Consider the following 21,665-nt stretch of genomic DNA (forward strand, 5'->3'; position numbering starts at 1 on the left):
CGGAGGTCAAGGGTTGATTCCAAGTTTGAAGTTGTCTTTTGAAAACCTCAGCCTCCAATAATAAATTTAGCAACACTTATCTAACATTTTATATTCTGAAAGGTTCATTGATAAAGTAACTCAATAAATTGGTTATCTGCTCTGCCATTGCTGTTCACGTGCAATCACTTTAAATAGGATATTAACTTCCTGGCGGAAGAATGGGCCCCACTGCTTTATTCTTATTTTTTACAGATTTATTTATTTATTTTCGAGGAGGGAGAGAGCGTCTGACGCGGACTCCCTGCTGAACACGGAGCCTGACGTGGGACTCGAACTCAAGAACCTGAGGTCGTGACTTGAGCGGCAACGAGAGTTGGACGCTTACCCGACGGTACCACCCGGCGCCCCTCCCGCATCGCTTTATTCTTTACTGCGCGTTTAGTTGTGAAGCCTTCGCCCCCTTCGAAGGGAGGATAGTGGAGCCGCGCTTGGACCCACAAACCCGGTGAGGGCCCCGATCTGCTCCCCAGAAAGTAACCACCGAGGATGATGTACGACCTGCAGCCTGCGGTGACCGCACTTCTTTTTTACGTCTTGGGAATCCTTTCCATCCAAAAACCCAAGGTGAATTGAAACATATCACAAATCACCTTTGTTTTACTTCATAAAGTGGAGGATTCTTTCAAAGAGACAACACAGGGGATTCCGCAGTAGAATACGTAAGTCCTTTTTAATAACTAAATGCTTGAAAATCGTCTAATGAGCAGATGTAATGTCACTGCAAGCATTCAGGGTCACTTAAATTATACTCAAAGTCTTCCGAATCGGTAGCCCTGATTTAAATAGGAGAAACTATGCAAAATTCATTAACACTTTACTGGGTGTTCTGAAATTCTCCGAGGTTGTGACTGTCTTTTGTACGATTTGTCGTGGCGGTTACGGTAGGCGCTGCTCCTGGGCCCCAACCCCTATGAGGGTGCCGTACAGTTGGCCCCATTCGTAGCTGCAGGGTCCGTTTCAGAGACGCTTGAGTGGCCGTCGTGGCCACGGTCCTGGTGAACCGACCGTGAGCAGGTGCACGTTAAAGAAGTCCGGCCAGAGGAGCGACCAGGGGTTTGTTTAGTGGGTGCGTGAGACGGTGCCCCATGCCTGGTCTAGTGTGTGGCTGCGGGTTCGGCACTGCTCTGCCCGTTTTACTGCAAGGGACCGTGAGGGACCACAGGGGACCACGAAGACGATGTCAGAACAAGCAGGGGAAGTTCCGAGGGACGGAGCTGGAGCCTGGGGAGGCCCTGAAATTGGTGAAGTCGGCACCGGCAGACTTGCCCAACTTTATACGTTCTCTTCACGGTTTAGCCATTTTTGCACATTATGAATTTGATGACTGAATCAAAATATCAACCCACGTTTAGAATATTGTAGTTTTTTTAATAATGAAGTAACTTTTTGAAAACGTTTTATTTAAATCACCTCTCCACTCAACATGGGACTTGAGCTCACAACCCCAAGATCAAGAGTCCCATTCCTTCCCTCCAAGCCAGCCAGGTGCCCCTAGAATACGGTCCCTGTTTGGGCAGATGGATTGTTCTTTTACAGCTGTTCACTTAAACCTTGGTGAGCAACCAGCTTTTCTAAGCTTTTCATGCAGACTTGGGAATGGTCAGAAATGTGTGTAAAGAAGTAACGGCTTTCTAATATTCTCCAATCTGAATCCGACTTCCCTTTAAAACAAACATGACGCCTTATTTAACAGCTCTCAATGCCTTTGGTACTCATACCATGGGCTGTCGAGTAAATGCGGAAAAAAGACACCCTAAAGAAATGTTTGTGTAGAGTAATCTTCACTTTAATGTCGTCGTATGGAGACGTCAAATCCATTACAACAAACACTCCCACTTTTTTCATCTTTCTATTTCTTATATTCAGCACAGGTCATACTGTAAGTGAGAAATAAACACTTTCTGAATAAATAAAAGATAAAGTGCCACATGCCGGATGGCCCTGTTTTGCAGAGCGGCAGTGCAGCCGGTGGGTCAGCACGTGTGTGCTAAGGCCAGGCGGACCTGAATTCGAGTCTGACTGTGCCAGTTGCTAGTGGAGGGTTGGAGGGTGTCAGATGCACCTCGTCTCCGTGAGGAGCAGAGTTTCGGGCCCTGCCTTACAAAGTCCTCCTGACCCATTCCGTATTGGTTTTCTGTATTTTCTCTAGACAAGGCTTTGGGGCTTAAGGGCAACATGGCAAAGTCTTTCCTCAACTGTACCTATCAGAGATCACATCTGTCAGTAAAAATGTGTCTAAAAACAAAGGCCAAATAAAAATAATTAAAAATCTCCAAGTATCAGGAGTTCTATCACCGTATATCTGAAAATCTATCAGAAGAATTGGCATTTCATGGTTACTCAGTTTTCTTTATATTTAAGCCAAGTGGAAAGATGAGGTGAAATCAATTATGTTATGTACTAAAGATCGTAGTAAAGTTGGAAAATATTAAAGCAATTAATCCACTTTCAGGACAAAATTAACCTGTTTCCTAAATTTATGAATCTTATGCAATGCAAATTACATATAATCTGTCTTACGACCAAACTCCAGTAAGTGCCCTAGAAGGTTGCTGATCCAGCATTTAATTCTGGCTGAGCTATTATCAGGAAGATCTCACATCATAAGTTTACAGATTCGGTACTTGCCAAGTACTAGGATGCATCTGGTAGGGAAAATAGATTACGTTCGGTGCATTTATATTTTCTTTAATTTATTTGTTCCTCTTCTAATAGTTTAAAGACATGTTTGGTGAACACACTACAAAAATCGTTTCACATTTCCTGACTGACCCCGTCCTGTGTGATGCAGTCGTGGGCGGGGTATCCACGTGCCGTCTTCCCACGAGCGTGACCTGCCTGCCGTCAGTGACCCCTGGTAATTCTGGGTGTGTGGGAGTCACCTCTTCCCCTCCTGGCGTATCTACTAAGGTGCTATTCCTCCTTTTTTCAATGAGATACACAGCGCATTTTTAGTAGGTTATAGAAAAGTAGATTTTTTTTTCTTTCTAGTAGGCTGATGTTCTGATCATTCCAACCGGTCTCATCCTCATATAATTTTCTACTCGCCTTCGTAGTCAGGGATGACTATGAACAGACAGCTCAGTTGTCATTCTGAACCACCTATCTGATCACATTGAGCTCAGAAACCTCCGGAGACTCTCCTGTCCATCCTCCTTCCCACCAAGGCCAGGCATACTTAGCCTCGAGGTCCCATGTCTTGCCACAAATCCCTCCAACCTCTGGTCTTCCCTCTGAGCCCCAATACTCCATCCCTTACCAAGGTCCACCCTTGATCTTCTAAGATCAAAGTCCTCCTGGTCTTGGAAAAATTGAGCCTCTTTCCCATCAGATTCTCTTCACCTGCTTTCTAGATGCTGTTCTTCCTCACTCTCAGCTCACCCTTTGGTGTCTTTTTGCTTTATTTTGCAACCAGGACATCCAGGACCCTCGCTCCCTCAGACCACTGCTTCTGCAGCCCTGTGGAGGCCCCCCTCCATTTCCCGAAGCACCACAGACCGCAGGATGAGTGATTGTCACACACGTTGTGATAAGAATGGGGATGGCCATTTAAGGGGACTTGTGATGTGGTGAGCGAAGCTTGGAACTGGGTACAAACATGATGGTCTCTAGGTTCCCTGTAAGGAAGCGCGATTGGGACCTTCCCACGGTGCTCCCATCGCCAGCCTGGCTCTGCTTCCTGGACGACCACTGACCTCTTGACCCTGAGAGTCAAACTCAGAAGCTCTTCTCTTCACTCATCTTTAGGAAAAACCAAACCTCCCTATACAGTCATTGCTCTGAGCCTAGAATAGAATATACATCTTGGTCCAACCACAACCGTCCACTTAACGTATCACTTCTCCAACGATGTCTTCCTGCAGGCTGAGCTTTTCACTCTAAACCTGTCCCAGAGCCTGTCCCGTGCAGGCAACCTACGGCTGGACTGCCCAGGCCTCGTAGGTAAGTCCCAGGAGGGATTTGACAGTCTGTCTTGGGTCCCCTTTAGTACTTTGTTACAGAGGATGGGCCTCTCCGTTCTTCCTGCAATGTGCTTATTTCCTGTGGATGCCTCTGGACAGAACACCTGTGCGCACACACACACACACATACTGCACACACTTGCACACACAAACATGTACACAACACAAACCCATACACGCACATTACACATAAGTATGTGTAAACACGCACAGCACACACGTACACACATGCACACAGACATGGGCGTTGCACACATTCATTCTTCCAGCAAAGCGCTACTGAACCCAGTGTGAATACAATAATGAGCAAAATAGGGTCATCGCCGTAATGGAGCTTACAGCCAAGCGAAGGGGACGGCGAATCGCTGCAGAACGAAGTCTCCCCGTGTGCTCCGTGTGCTCCGCGTGCCCTGTGTGCTCCGCGTGCTCCGTGACAACCGTAATGAAGGCCGAGTGCTCAGACGGTGCCCCACGGAGCGACGCGCCAGGGCTAGGGGACGAGAGAGCCTCAGACCTGGAGGGAAGGGCACTTCGGGGAGAGGGAACAGCACGTGCAAAGACCCAGTGAGATGAGGGAGCGCGTATTTAGTTTTAAAATTAGTTTTGAAAGAATCACCAAGAGACAAAGCAAGATTCCACCCCCTACCAAAAAACGTAATTTAAATACATTTACCTGTGACGTTGAGTCAAGAAAAAACCCCATTGATAAATAAAATCCTGGTTTTTTTTTAATCGTAAGATGAGATTTGAAAAACTGCACACCATTTTTTTTTTTCCATTTGAAAAACTCTCCCTCGATGTATAAGTGCCGGCAGGTACCAGAGTTCCCACTCTGCTGTTCGCTTTGATCACACGGACTTCAGTTGCACTGGGCTTTCCGGCAGACGCAGAGCAGACGGACGGCTTCCACCTGCACCTTCTCAAGTCCTGAGAGAGAGCACATCCTAAAATACACGCGCTGACGGCCGGTGGACTAAAATGCCACTCGCAGACGTGGTTCAGTGAACAACCTTTAGAAACAAGTAAATGAAAAGTGCAATTGCTCTAAGTTTTATGACTTCCAAAGGCTCTTTTTTATCCAATATGATTCTGAATGGATCCGACAGAAAAATGCTAGACATTTACAGTCTTTTTTTCCCCCCCTCTTGGAGCAAATAAGATGCTGGTGTTATTTTTAAACTATGGATTAATTCTTTAAAAAAAAAAGTAGAAGTGATGCATGTTCAAGGAACGTAATCCAAAGAAGAGGGACGTTGTGGGGTGGAATCAGGGGTGTGATCTGGAGGGCAATGGGGGTTAGCAGCCTTAGAGCTTGTCAATCAACTAGCTGTGGCTCTTCTGGGAGAAGACCGAGGTTTTCTCTGATTTTCCCCAAACCCAAATTCAGTTCCTGGTTAGAAGAACTAGACTCGGCCCCTGGTTATGTCTTTGTAGCTACGCCTATGCCCACGATTCGGTAATCCAAGGATGACTGTGCCCTTCAGTCCATCCCTTGGAACACCAGGTCCTCTTTCTTCGGGGCCCTTCCCCCCCGTGACCAGCCTGTGAACTTGCGCCATAGCCCCAGGCTGGAGGACACTCCCTGCCCCTGCCTCCTGCCCTCGTGGTCGTCGTGCTGGGTCCGTCCCTGATGCTGACCCCGACCTTCAGCTTCCTATGTTCTGTCCAGGTCCTCGATCCTTGCAGCTTCATCTACCAGATGCCAACCCTCACTTCCTGTGTGGACCACCTTGACCTTCTGCCCTCCTTCTGAGTCTTCAAGGCTCACTGCCTACTTTCTCGGGTCTTCTGTTGTCTAGGACTGTTCATTCCAGACTTCATTTCACCCATTCAGACCTGACCTCTTGTCCATTTGCTTGGGTTCTGAGGGCATCCCAGAACCTGACCGTCTTCTACATGGTACTTTTCCCTCTTTCTATAAGATTCCTTTCAGAAGTGGCCGAGACTTTTGTTGTTGCTTCCTTGGGTCTCCCAGAGCTCCGAGGCCCAATCCGCTTTGGCAATGGACGTACTGGACAGACCCACCCCACTGGTGAGCAGTCCAGCCTGGCTCCGTTTCTCAGCAGAGCTGCCACTGACTCAGTAAAACACACACCTGTCCGTTCTCTTATGCGTTGAGCCCGACACGGACACAGCAGTCTCAGTAACACACCTCACTGCCCGTGACTATGCGATGCCTTCTAGGGTGTTAGGCCGGATCCCTCATCAAGTGCTTTCCTTCTGAGATGTGGCGAGGCAAGTCAGAGGTCAGCGAGGAGGTTCTGAGCTGAGGTCAGGAAGCAAGGAAGAGTCCGGGTTCCCCAGCTTGCAGACGTAGCTGATGGGAATCTCGGAGAACGAAGACTTTCAGAGGAATTGGTTGAAAAGGAGGGACCTGTCCGAGGATCCAGCAGGATCTCACTATCTACATAATATGGAACCCCAGGGTGTTAGTTGTCAGGGCGCCACAGTGGAGACAACCAGTCCCCCACGTCATGGCATGAGGAACCCCGGTGGCCTGTGTAGGAACCTCCTTTGTCTCACCTTGTTATTTTTCCTTACCACCCCCAAGTCCCACTGTAGTCACTTCAGTGTTAATTACCTGTAAGGTGTAGATACTCCCAGCACTCCTTGCACACACTGACACGCTTCCCTACATCATACCCACAGCTGTGTGTGCTTTAGTGTGCAAAATAGCGTTGCGTCTTGCTATGAATTTTATTCTGTTTCATACTTTTTATTAACATGATGGTTTTTGAACTTATTTCCATTACCGCAGCTCTTCTAACTCCTTTCTGATGTCACAGGGAGTTCGTGCATCGTTTTACACTTCAAGTTCTCTAATAGTGGATGCTTCGACTCTTTGCCGTCACTAAGGACACTGTGATGAACACGAGGGACCTGCTGAAGAACTTTTAATATGAGGAAGACGTACTTTTGGCCGAGTTAACCATAAAGTCGAGTGCAGACAATCCACTCATGTGACTCTGCTCCATTGGATTTCAGGAGCAGAACGGAACAGTTCCGGCAGCGCTTTCAACGTCTCGCACACAGGGAAATGGCAGGGTTAATCAGACTTGGTTAACATACACAGTACCCTAATTCACAGCCTCAGAAGTTGCTGCTGGGACACCTTTATCCACAGGCATCACAAAGTGCTCAGTAATGCTCTAGTGAACCCAAAATGTCAACATCTTTTCTTGCTGACTTGACAGCACAAAAGAACATACAGTCATTAGATCAGAAATCTAGAGCATATGTATACTTGCTTTGAACCTTGGAGAACACTTAATTCACACACTTTAATTAGATAACATGATAGTTTGGGGGGAAAGAAAGGTATTTACTTCTTGATGAATCATTAATGTCTGCGAACTTCACGTCTACAATTTAGGGATTCTAAGAATACAGACTCCTAATTGCAATGGGTGTTTGTCAGGACCTCCGGGTTTTAGAAAGTGGAGTATGCTCAGGACACAGGAGTAGCTCGGGCCCTCCAGAGTCACCTGCAGGGACTGACATAGCCTCTGGGGGGTCCTCACAGGGACAGACCCTTATGCACCATGGGCCAGAGCTTTCCTTTCTCTACCGGAACAAGATACTCTTAGGCCTATGTCACTCCTGAGACCGGCTCCACTCCCTGTTTTGTTTTGTTCTTGTTCCTCACAATGAATTTTCCATCTGTATTTAAAAATGAAATTTTAATGAAAATACAAATTACCAACTTCCATAATCTGGCTATTGTGGGTAATGCTGCTATGAACATCGGGGTGCATGTATTTCTTTCAATCAGTATTTGTGTCTTCTTTGGGTAAATGCCTAGTAGTGCAGCTGCTGGGATGCGGGGGGGGGTCTCTTTCTAACCTCTGAGGAGCCCCCATACTGTTCTTCAGGGCAGCTGCGTGAGTTTGCCTTCCCACCAACGGAGCAAGAAGATTCCTCTTTCTCCACATTCTCACCAACACCTGTTGTTTCTTGTGTTAATTTTAGCCATTCCGACAGGTGTGAGGTGATACCACATTGTGGTTTTGATCTGCGTTTCCCTGATGGTGAGGGATACTGGGCATCTTTCATGTGTCTGTTGGCCATCTGTGTGTGTTCTTTGGAAGGATACCTATTCAGCCTTCTGCCCATTTCTAATTGGATTATTCACTTTTGGGGTACTGAGTTTTGTACGTTCTGTATATATTTTCAGACGAGCCCTTTCTGAGGCGTGTCACTTGTGAATACCTTCTCCTGTTCCACAGATCGCCCTTTAGTCTGTTGATGGTTCCTTTCACTGTACAGAACCTTTTTATCTTGATGAGGTCCTAGGGGTTTATTTTTGCATTTGTTTCCCTTCTCTCAGGAGACACATTCAGAAAGAAGTTGCTACAGCCAATATCAAAGAGGTTACCACCAGTGTTCTCTTCTAGAATTTTTACAGTTTCAGATCTCACATTCAGGTCTTTCATCCATTCTGAACTTATTTTTGCACGGCCTGTAAGACAGTGGGCCCGTTCCATCCTCTTGCAGGCAGCCGTCCAGTTTTCCCAACGGCAAGGGGAGGTGGGTGGAGGGATGGGGGAACAGGTGATGGGGAGTAAGGAGTGCACCTGTTGTGATGAGCACTGGGTGTTGTGTGGAAGTGTTGAGTCACTAAAGTATACACTGGAAATGAGTATCACACTGAATGTTAACTGACAGGAATTTAGAAATGTAGATGATCAGTTTTCTTATTTAAAAAAATTAAGATCTACTCGACTTGGCAGCAGCTGGTTAAAAGTGAGAGCAGATGCCTCTATAGGATGAGGTATGTGATTCTCCATCAGGCCACATCACTAGGGTCCCTCTCATTGTGTGCCCCACGTAGAGGCTGGGCATCCGCCATCTTGTGTTTGTCGTGGGTACCGTCTACACTGTCTTACTAATGTTACCTGACTTCTCTGGGAGTTATACGAGTGTCCGATGCAGAGGCTAACATAACGGGAGCGTGTGTTGTGAAGAAGGGGCCGAGGGGCCAAGAGACTCGGGTTTGTGGGTCAGGAACTTCAGTAATGAGCTCTGTGACTTCACACGAGTTACTCCACTTCTCCGGCGTTGGTGACCCTTTGTGAAGTCAAGGGATGGGACTGTTCGGCATTTTTCAAATCACGCACTGCTATTCATAAGAAACTAATACGTAGCCCGTAAAAAAAAAAAAATGAAAATTTTCTTCTAAAATGCGTTTTAAAATATAGGCCTACAAAAACATAAGTATGCAAAATAAGCTTATTTTTCGGACTTTATCCTGCCAACTTTATTGTGCAACTTCCCTAATTTATATCTGCAGGTTGTAACTATGTAAGAATTAACACCTCTAAATCCACACCTTTGATCCCCTAGTCCCGTTCCCATTCCCACTTCCAGATGTTAAACCATCAACCCAGCCACTCGAGCAGAAACCTCCATAACATATTTGGCTCATTGTTTCCCCAGATGTAGCTATACTGTCAGCTAATTCTGTCTCACTATCAGTTACCCAGCTGTGTAAAAAATGACCCCAAAACTTCGTAGCTTAAGAAAACAAACACTTCGTTAGCTCACAGTTCCACAGGTCAGCAGTTTGGGCCAGATGCAACTGCACGGCTCTTCTCGTGGTCTTGGGGAATGCACTCCAGTGGCAGCATTAGCTGGGGGGGTTGGCGAGTGTCTGGTGGTGCCCAAGCTCTGACAGCCTGTGTCTGCTACACATGGCCCGGTCATCTGGGAGGCCAGCTTTGGCTCCTTCCCGTGGCGGTCTAAGGGCGCCAAGAAAGGGCAAACACCACGGAAAAGGTACATTCCAAGTCCTTGTTTGCATCACATTTGACAATGTCTTGTTGTTCACAACATGTCAGCTGGCCAAGTGCAGAGTCAGAGAGGGGCCACAGAGGAGTGTGGATAGATGAGAGGCCACTGGAGGCCACTGCTGTGACCCTCCCTCCCCAAACCCAAAGCAAATCCCAAATCTGTCTGCACGTCCCGTACCCACTGGCTCATCTGGAATCCAAACCCCTCTCATCTCTCACTTGGAAATTGTAATAGATTCCGACTACGTTGTCTGTCCAGTTCTTCTCTAAGATCCCCCTAACAGGTTTTCCAAGGACAACAGAGAGACGATTTAAAATGTAAACAAGGTGGTCTTGTTCCCTGTCGAGAACCCCTCAAGGATTTCTCATTTAATTGAGAATGTGACGCAGACGAATTCCTTGGGCGGAAACATCTCCCCGGCTTTGTTTCCACTTCCTTCGCTGCTCATCTTCCTTTCGCTCAGCTGTTGTCAGGGAAGCCGTCTTTCAGGTTCACAGAGAAATCGGGCTCTTCCCAGTGATGCGTCTTTCAATGATCATTCGCGCACGCCACCACAATGTTCTTCCCTCAGACATCGCATGACTGGGCTCCCTCTTGGATCTCATTAAAGTGGGATCCTTCAATGACTGTCTTTCAAATCTGGCCTGTTTCTTTTGAAGCTCTCTGTGGGTCACAGTTTGTGTGTGTGGGTTCCCTTTCCACTTACCTGTTAGCTGTTCGACAGTAGTCTGTGGGCACCTGAGGACAGGGTTATGACTTTTCGTATTCTCATTGTTTAGCTTGTCATGCTTATACATAGGAGAAACTCGAGAAATCTCTGTACAATGATCTCTCCAAACTCAAAGCAGCATTACCCACATGGCTAAACAGTGGAAATGTCCCAGATGCCCCTAAACTCATGAATGTTGAATGGACACAATATGGTACACCCATACGGAGGACTCTTGTTCCACAATAAAGAGGAATGAAGTAGGGACACATGCCCCAGTACGGGTGGACCTGAAACATGACACTAGTAAAAGATCAGACCACAGCAAACCGGAAACAAGACCCTGCATCTTGTAGGATTCCATTCATACTAAATTTCCAGAATAGGCAAATCTGTGGAAACAGAAAGTGGGTTAGGGTTTGCCAGAGGCTGGGTAGTGCGAGTGCTGGGAGACAGGGAAAGGCTGCTCATTTATATGGAACTCTTTTTGGTGGAAAACTCTCTAAAATCATATAACCGGTGGAAATGCATGACTCTGCTAATCCACTAAAAAATTAAATGTGCACTTTATGTGGGAGGATTTTATGATACGTGAATTATATCCCTTCAAAATTGATTTAAGAAACAATTCTTAGAGAATGAAATAAAATCCGGTGCAATAATGTTCACACTGATCCTGATTTTGGGGGGCATGGGAGGGGAACAGCTATTTCAAAACTTCTTCAATTTCTGTGCATTCTCTTTTTGTTTAAGAGGTAAAACTGTAAAAGAGTTGTGAAACCAGAAGCAGGGGGAGTCAACTTCAAACTCCTTTGGTAAAGATCTTTGAGTTCAAGAAAAGTTACAAAATCATGGAATTTTAAACCTTGAATTCACCCTAAAGAATATTCCATCATAAAATGCAATGTCCTGGAATATATTTTAATGAGCTGTGCACATTTGCATGCACACACGTGCACACGCATGCACACACACACATTCTGAGTTCATTTCGTCTGTGCGAGCCCCAGGCAAGACCCAGCCATCCATTTCCAAGTCCTGACATAGGTGTGGAAATTGGCTTTTTCTATCATTTGTGAAGATGTATCTCGGCTGTCAAAGAACTAGCCATTATTTATTTTAACCTGCCTGAAGCTTAAAATCATTTGAGTTTGCAAACTGAACGTGCTCTAATTCCCTTCTTAGTCAAGTGAGGAAAGTCAGCCAGTGTTTTGAGATTGACCGAAGATGGCGTGGCCGAAAACCAAACTCCCGTCTGCGGGCTTAGTTCTCCCGTGCTCTTCCTCCTGAATTTTATTACCGTTAACTTGTCATTTCTGACCTCTAACGTGTTGTGATCATACCCTCCTCTGGAGTGTGCTTCCACTGAAAACTTTTTGGAACCGTGAAAAAGGAACTATTTATCATGATGGTTTGCTCATTAATGTCACATTTTTTTGATACCTGATGTTGTTGAAGCTACTCTTAGACAACATCCAGTGTCTTTCCACTCAAGAAAAATAGCCACCGATCCACACGATTCCTTTCAGAAAACTCCTGTCCTAAGAAGTGTGATAATTGTATTTCCCACTGCCCATATTCTTTTATGTGTTCTATCTTATGCTTAGGAATTTAGAAAACACATACATAAACAAAACAAAACAAACCACACACATATATATAAAATATAAATATGAGAAAGCTCTCTGGGGTAAAACTCTGCTTTGGCTAGTAACCCTGGATTGGACAATTCTGCTAATAGTTTGTTACATGATTCTGTGGCAGTCAAAGGAGACAGTAAGATACCCGAGCTCTTCAAGCTGTGTTGGATCCCCACACTTCCCCAATTTAACAAGGATCCTCCGCGCCGACAGGACAACCCATTCTGCTGGCATGAGCCTTGCCTCCCTCCTTGACTCGTGGGTCCTAATGACAAATGCCCCTTGAACTAGCAATCTGACTTGCCCCCTTGCCTTCCAACAGCCCACCTGAATGAGAGTCAGGCATGTAGGATACAATGTAACTTAACAATGAGATCCGTTAAATATGAATTTGGAATATGAATATAAAGATATTTGAATGCAAAACTGAACAGAGGTTTATCTAGATAAAGAACTGATTAACTGGCTTTGGTCCACAATTCTCTTTATTGGAAGGAAGACAGATGGTGATTTATGGAGTAATATTTGATGTGCCAAGCAACTTACAAATCATGTTCTATTTAATCTTCACATTAAAGTGTGAGGGAAGCGTTGCTCTGTCTGTGAACCAGATGAAGACTTAGAGAATCGAGAAGTTGTAATAATTTATTGAGATCATATAATTTGTGAGATACAGAATTACACTTTAAGATATAGCTGATCATGTAATTTCTATAATAGCAAGTTATTCCCCCAGAGTTCTTCAAACTTAGAGAAATACGTAGAAATTCAGTTGAGATCATCCCACAGTAATTTATTGAGGACAGATGATAATACAGATCTTTTGAGAATTGAAAAGATTGTTACAGGAATGAAAATTGGTAAACTGCATTTTTTTTTTCCTGAAACAAAATGCTTTTCTTGTCCTCAGAGCTAGGCATACGGTTCAAAAGCAAGTGTATTATCTGTCTCTGCTTCTCAGAGAAGCATGAAAGCCTTCCAAAATTTAAGGCAAAATATCAGAAAACCTGATGTTATAAGATGTCTTGGCTCCAAAGTTTTGTTACTGCCATTTTGATTCAATTCATGTGTTAAACTTGCTGCTTCCATATTTATGACAAGAATACAAAACTTCAAGCAAAATTATCTCAAAATTGAGTCTCATTAAAATATTCACCTAATACTGTTTTCCTTGATGCTATAGATAAAATCTTTCCTCACTTTACTTTATCCAATTTTTACTGAACTTTTTATGTAAAAAATAAAATCAATTAAAGAAAAATAAAATAAAATAAAATCTTTCCAATTTCTAAACTTTTTTCACTAAATCTATTTTCAGTGGTTCCAATTCCTTAATTAATACTTCAGAAAAAACTTGATTTACTGTTCAAAGTTTACAAAGTCTATCTTATGTCAGTGTGTATTTTGTTTTGCACACAGTTGTTAACTAAATGCAACTATCCAAGATCTTAAGCATTACAACTTTGTCAAAAATATTTTTGTTATCTGTCCATATTTTACCAAATAAAACTTCTTACCATGTCAAGTTTTACCTGCTGTCAATATTTTTGTGCGGATTCTTTCTACCAAGTGTATTTTTTGGTATTTTATTATTGCTGTTTTCAGTACTTCCAAGCTAATATGATTCTTCAAAAATATTTTTACTTATAACTATCAGTTTGGAGGTTTGTTGATTTCTTCAGTCATAATATTTACTAAGAAATGGATAAAAGTTTTGGATGCAATTATCATCATGTTTTCATGAGAGACATTTCAAACTTTCAAAAAATGACTATCATTTGGCTTAATAAGAGAAAAAATATCCCTGGATTCATTTGAGAAAAAAATTCTTACAGCTTTAGTAATTACAAAATAAGAATGCTAATTTCAAGAAATATTACAAACACCAGCATCATTTGGTCTATTGTGAAAGACTAATCATTCAGTTAAATAAAATAATAGATACTATATAATAAATATACTAAAAATAGATACTATATACTAAATAAATAATTTCACTTGACCTTAGTAGAGATATAAATCCTATATATAAATCCTATATTTATAGAGATATAAATCCTATATATTTATGTTTCTAAGTCATGTATTTTTTATTATGGCCAAATATACACAACACGTACCGTTTTACAATTTACTTTAACAGCTGCCATTTTAACCCTTTTTTTTAAGTAGATGCCATACTCAGCACAGAGCCCCAATACAGGACTTGAACTCACAGCCCTGAGATCAAGACCTGAACTGAGCTCAGGAGTTGGACACTTATCGGACGGAGCCATCCAGGCATGTTGTTAACCTTTTTTAATTGTACAATTTAGAAGCATTAACTTTTATGATGTTAATCACCACGACCCATTTCCAGAACTTTCTCTTCATTCAGGACACTCTACACCCATTAAGCAGCAACTCGCCATTTCCCCCTTCCCTCAGCCACAGGTAACCTTTTCCTACTCTTTGTCTCTATGCACTTAGTTAATCTTGGTACATCCCATAAGCAGATTCATATATTTGTTCTTTTGTGTTTGGTTCAGTACACTTAGCGTAGTATTTTTGAGGTTCACATACAGAGCATGTGTCAAGACTTTATTCTTTTTTAAGACTGAATAATATTCCATTGTATGCAGACACCATATTGGTTCGTGCATTCCTCTGTTGATGGACACTTGGGTTGTTTTCAGCTCTTGGCTACTGTGAAGAGTAATACTGCTGTGAATGCTGGTGTGCAAGTATCTGTGTGAGTCATTGCTCTCCGTTTGGGGAGGGGATGGTGAACACCTGGAAGTGGAATTGCTAGATCCTATCATCCAGCTTTCCGAGGAACTAACAATTTCACACCGCAGCTGTGCCATTTGAAAGTGCATGAGGATTTCTGGTCCTCCGTGTCCTTACCGGAGCTCGTTGTCTGCAGATTTTTTGAGAATAGCCACCCACTCAGTGTGAAGTCGTGTCTCCTTGGGCTTTGCTTGCATTTCTCCAATAATGAGTACTTTGGGCCTTTTTCATGTGCTTTTTGGCTATTTGTGTATCTTCACTGGTGAAGTGTCTGTTCAAGTCCTTGTCAATTTTTTTTTTAATTGGGGCTCTTCCTTTTTTTATTCTTGAGTTGTAGTATTTGTATATTCTGGATATGAACCCCTTATCAAATATATCATTTGAAAATATTTTCTCCCATTCTATGCTATTTTTCCCACTCTTGCTAATGTCTTTGATGCACAAAGTTTTTAAATTTGATGAGGTCGAATTAATTTTCTCTTCTTGCCCATGGCTTTGCTGTCCTCCTCCATGAAGTACCAAATCCAATGTCATGAAGACTTTTCCCTACATTTTCCTTTATGACTTTTATAATATTAGCCTTTACATATAGGTCTTTGATACATTCCACACTAATATCTGTATATGGTATCAGGTCAGAAACCAAACTCATCCTTTACTATGTAGGTATCCAGTTTTGCCAGGACCATTTGCTCAAAAGACTGTTTTCTGCCCCATTGAATGGTTTTGGCACCTTGCTAAAAATAATTTCACAATACATGTATGAGTTTATTTCTGGGCTCTCTGGTCCATTCATTTGCATTTACATCTTTATTCCAACACCATGTTCCTGTGATCACCGCGGGTGTAGAATACGTTTCAAAATCAGGAAATGGGAGTCCTCCAGTTTTGTCCTTCTTTTCCAGGATGTTTTGGCATTTCAGGTTTCCTTGATTTTCAGCAAAGTGACTTTTGTACTTGCTCATGTATTTACCTTTACCAGAGATCTTTATATCTTCCTATGGGTTCTACTTGCTGTCTAAAGTTGTTTTATTTCCACCTGAAGGATATACTATTTTTTGTGGAGAGGTCTGTGGTCGGGAATTTTATCAGATTTTGTTTATCTGGAAGTGTCTAATTTCTTTAATTGTTCCCTCAGAAATGAAGGAAAATTTTGCTGGTTATAGAATTGTCAGTTGACAGCATTCGTCTTTCAGCTCTCTGAACATGCCGTCCCACAGCCTTCAGACCTCCCAGGTTTCTGGTGTGAAATTGCCTGGCGGTCCTCCTGAGGGTCCCTTGCATGTGATCACTCATCTCTCTCTTGCTGCTTTCAAGATCCTCTCTTTGCCTTTGTTTTTTGATAACTTCATTAGTGTGTTTCAGTATGACTATCTTTGGGTTTATTCAACTTGGAGTTTGTTGAACTTCTTAGGCTTACATTATTTATGTCTTTAATCCAATTTGGAAAAATGTTTACATCATTTCTCCAAATGCTCTTTCTATCCCTTTATCTCTCTTGTCTTTTCCTAGGACTCCCGTAATTCTTACGCTGGCTTGGTTGGGACTGTCCCATACATCATTGATTCTCTGTTTATTTTTCACCCTACTGAAAGTTTAAGGTACTCTCAGATCCTTTCTGAGCATACATCTTTTCTGGGCATAGACATGGTTTTCTAATTTCTCCCCTTATATGTTGTTGCTTTTGAATATCCTAATTTCCAAAAGAGTCACATCCTGGCTTCTCTGGGCCTTAGATAGTCTATTCTATATCTCCACTTGGAATCTCTTGCTCCAGGCATCTGTGAGTGTAGCTCTCCTGCTTTTACAAATAGTTCCCATTACTTTTCCTGCTTGTGTTCCAAGTTATGCAAGATGGGAATGAATGCCTTACATCAGCCTTTTGGGAATTTTCAGATTACAGCAGATGTATAAAATAACTTGGAAAAAAAGTCTGTTCCTCTAGTTTAAGGGGAAAACTGGGAACCAGGTTGCTACCAGCTTAAGACCGAGACTATTACCAGGTCAGGCAGGGGATGAGGTTAAGATGACTATTGCTTGGTTTCTACAAACTTTTACTGTTTTCAGAGCTCTTATGAATTGATTCATACAGCTTCTAATGTATGTGTGTGTGTGTGTGTGTGTGTGTGTGTGTGTTATATGTAGAAATCAGTCCTTGGGATTTTCTACTTTGTCATTTTGCTGATATCATTGCTATATTTTTTAAAACCTAAGAAATGTTTACAGATAAAATATCTCTCTGAATATTTTTTTCTGCCCCATATTAATTCCCTTCTATTTGGACTCTAACTGCACATATACTTGGAACTTTGGGTAAGTCCCACGGGTCTCTCTTGTTCTTTTCTATTCTTGGTTTTCTCTGTGTTATACTGTGGACATTTTCTATTGACCAGTTCAATAATCTTATTCTATACAATCTGTTCTTTTTTTTTTTTTAAAGATTATATATTTATTTATTTGACAGACAGAGATCACAAGTAGGCAGAGAGGCAGGCAGAGAGAGAGGGAAACAGGATCCCTGCTGAGCAGAGAGCCCAATGTGGGGCTCGATCCCAGGACCCTGAGATCATGACTTGAGCTGAAGGCAGAGGCTTAACCCACTGAGCCACCCAGGCGCCCCTATACAATCTGTTCTTAAACCTATCCATCCTGTTCTTAATTTCACATACATTTTTTCAGTTATAAGCTATGGCTTTTGCTTTTATATAATGTCTAATTCTCTGGTAAAAATTCTCATTCATTTTTATGTCTATCTTTCTCTTTTTTCCTTCAGCATATTAATTACAATTATTACAAGGTCTGCTAAGGTTATTTTCTGTCAGACTTGTTTTTTAGAGTTTTATTATCTTGTTTGTTTATTTATTGTTGGTTTTAGCCATACTGTATTACCTCCTTGCATGTCTTATAATCTTTAACTGCATGCAACGTATTTCAGACAAAAGAACCTTTGAGGGTCCAGACGGTGTCTCCCATCACTTGTCCGTCTCTCCCATTAGGCAAAAACAGTAAGTGGTGGGTAACTTCCATCTAATCACTAAATTTCAGCTTAGGTAAGATTTAGTTTCCCTCTCCCTCATCCCTCCTTTCCAGGTGGGGCCCTCAATAGCTTCTAACTGAAAGATTCATAGGTCTTCCAACAACATAGCCTTAAAGTGGATATTCTAGAATTAAAAAGGACAATATCTAAAATTAAAACACAGAAGGTGAGTTTAAGAGACCCACTTTTGTCCTCTAAAGATTTTCAGCTCAGTCTTTAGTGCAGCAGCCAACAGCTTCAACATTGGACAAGTGGAATTCCCTCTGATTTTAGACTAGATATAGAGAGAGCGAGAACGAGCATCACTCCGCTCCTTAAAATAAGAAAAAAGCTATAAAGCCGAAAGTTGACTAATTTCTATGAGACCATGAAAGGACCGAATTCACAGCCACAGAGACAGGTTCCTGCAGGAAGAACAGCCCCGGAGCATTTGCTTCCCCGAGACAGAAGTAGCCGATTGTCGTATAAACAGGTAGACATATCAAACGAGAAAATTTTTTAACAAGTTGTTGAACAAGTTGTTGACTTTACCGAGAGTATGAAGCCCCTGGGGACCACTACTATAAAGGAGAGATTTCACCCTCTTGCAGGTTTTTCCTCCAGGAACCCCACCTAACAACCGCAGGGAAGATGGGGAGAATGCCAGGAAAGGTAATGGCTGAGGGAAAAGCAGCCTCTGCCAACGCTCCACCCAGACCCTTATTTTCCCTAAAACACAAAGGTCTGAATCTACAGAAGAAAGATCAATTAAATTATAGTCTCGGTCCTGGGAAAAGAAAATGGAGACCACCACTGAAAATCTACCTTCCCCCATATCTTCCCAAGTGGATAAGAGCCCCAACCTGCAGAGGGCACAGTGGCAAATCCACAGGCTGGGGGTGCATAATGGAAACCCATTCAACGTGAAGGAGGGAAAAAGGACGCTCTATTTCTGGAAGGAGGGTAGGAACAATAGTGACATCCATATTCTTTTTTTTTTTTAATTTTTATTTATTTAATTATTTGACACACAGAGAGAGAAATCACAAGTAGGCAGAGAGGCATCGGGGGTGGGGGGAAGCAAGCTCCCTGCTGAGCAGAGTCCAACACAGGGCTCAATCCCAGGACACTGAGATCATGACCTGAGCCAAAGGCAGAGGCTTAACCCACTGAGCCACCCAGGCACCCAACACTCATATTCTTAAGACCAAGGTCCAATCTCTTAAAAAAGAAAAAAAAATCCTTAAAAAAATGTGATTGCCTGAAGCCGAGGTTTAGTTAGAAAATCAGAGAATTTCACCATCACCCAAATTTCATCCCCAGCAGCACGCTAACTAGCCCAGAATAAAAATATCAATGGATATAGCAGAAAGCACTGTAGTACTGGTCTTTCGGGACGTTCAAATTAAAAACACGATGAGATACCACAATCAGCACTGCTAAAACGAAAACAATAAATGTTCTACGTGAACCTTTATAATTGCCATTCACAGTTGACAAAGAATGTAAACAGCCAAGATGTCCTTGAGCAGATGAAAGGATGAACACGCTGTACGCCTGTGTACTGGGCTGCCACTCAGAAAAAAGACACGGTGAGCTGCTGAGTCACAAAACAGCATGGCTGAATTCTACATGCATTTTGTTAAGTGTTCAAATCTCTCCCGATTTTTCTGTCCCACACCAGACGCCCTCTGGTAAAAGCACAAAATATATTCGAATAAAACGCCGCTGTACTCCTCAGTATCAAATCATCACTCTCTCCAGAACTTCCTCAGGTCTCCTTCATCTCCCAGTCCTCCTCACCTTCATCGGGCCGGGGGACTTGGGGGAATGCCTGCTTCCTAAGGATTGTGAGGTTCGTGGACATTTTACTGCCTTTCAGGAGATTTTGGAATATGCCTTTTACTGTCTGGTGTAGAAATCAGCAAACGCTTTCTGGGGTCCCCTATACTTTCCAATTTTATGATTCCAGCTCATGTGACTACTAAAATTTTTGTTAGTTTTATTTTCTTTCTGCAGCCCAGCCTTTGCTGACAACAGGGGAAATAACAACTGCTTGTTATTAGTTCTTTCCCAAAGTTTGCTGTCCTTGAAGTTTTAGTTCGTTCAGTACTGCTGTTTCTACCTGTATCTCATGCCTTCAAACACATAACTTTTTATGGTTTATTCTACTGTTCCTACTTGTGATTAGTGAAGGTCTGCCATGAGTAACTCTCCCACCCAGGAACATACATTTCTGTCCTAATTATTTTCAAGAAAAACTAAATTTTAAATCAAAGCACAATCTGTGTTTTGATCACAATATTAAGTTTCCACATTTTCCCAGTGACTTGTAGCTATGATTTCTTTTTACAGATTTATATTATTAGAGAGAAAGAAAGTGTGTGCACAGGTGGGAGGAGGCACAGAGGGAGAGGGAGAGACAGAATCATTAAGCAGACTCCATGCTGAGCACGGAGGCCCAGGCAGGGCTCCATCCCAGGACACTGAGACTATGACCTGAGCCAAAATCAAGAGTCAGATGCTCTACCAACTGAGCCACCCAGGTGTCACCGTAGCTATGAAATTTTTTTTAATAACTAAGGAAATTCTCTCACATTCTCAAATATTTCTGAGGTTATGCTTAATTTTGACCATTCCTTATTAAAATGGGTCCCTTATGCCTTGGAACCCATGTTTCTCTCACATTTCAGAACTTCTGTCCTGGGCACAGGCAGGAGGAGAGTTTGAGAGTGTCATAGCCAACTCCTCCTGATCGTGATTTCAATGCCACTGCCCTACCACACCCTTGGGATCTTTTCAGCCTGAAATTCTGGTTTTACAAGTAAATTATTATTACATTCCTATGACTTGTGAACCACAAAAGCATAGCTGCTTTCATTTTCTTAGAAATACATAGAAATTTTAAAATGTGAAAAGAACTCCCAAATTTATTGAGTTTTCTGTTTGTATTATTTTACTAGAGTAAGTTCAATGCACCATGGGTAACAGCTTGGAAAAGTTATGTATTCAGGGTAGCAAGTTATATGCATGTACATGGCTATACATGAAAAAGCAGATTGCACAAAATGCATACTGAACTGTAAAGAAAATAATTTTTTAAAAATTATTAATAACATTTTTGAAAAGTTGGTTATTCAGCACTATAGTGCCTTAGAATCATCAATCCATTCATTCATACAATTATTTATTGGATGCTTTATTCAGAACTTCACTTTGATGCCGTACTATTCAGAGGACCCAATTAATGGAGATTATAGTTGGTGGAAAAAGTGATTAGCCGCCATTTATTAATGAATTTTGAAAATAGCATAGAGAGTTCTTTTAGATTTTATTTTATTATTATTTTTTAAAGATTTTATTTATTTGACAGACAGAGATCACAAGTAGGCAGAGAGGCAGGCAGGGAGAGAGGAGGAAGCAGGCTCCCTGCTGAGCAGAGAGCCCAATGCGGGGCTCGATCCCAGGACCCTGGGATCATGACCTGAGCTGAAGGCAGAGGCTTTAACCCACTGAGCCACCCAGGCGCCCCTTCTTTTAGATTTTAAACAAAAGACTGTAGTCAGAGATACAGAAGGACACTACATCATTCTTAAAGGGACTATCCACCAAGAAGATCTAACAATTGTAAATATCTATGCCCCCAATATGGGAGCAGCCAATTACATAAGAAAACTGTTAATCAAGATAAAGAGTCATATCGATAGGAATACCTTAATAGTAGGAGATCTTAACAC

The sequence above is a fragment of the Martes martes genome (assembly GCF_963455335.1).
Source record: "Martes martes genome assembly, chromosome: 14".
Lineage (NCBI taxonomy): Eukaryota > Metazoa > Chordata > Mammalia > Carnivora > Mustelidae > Martes > Martes martes.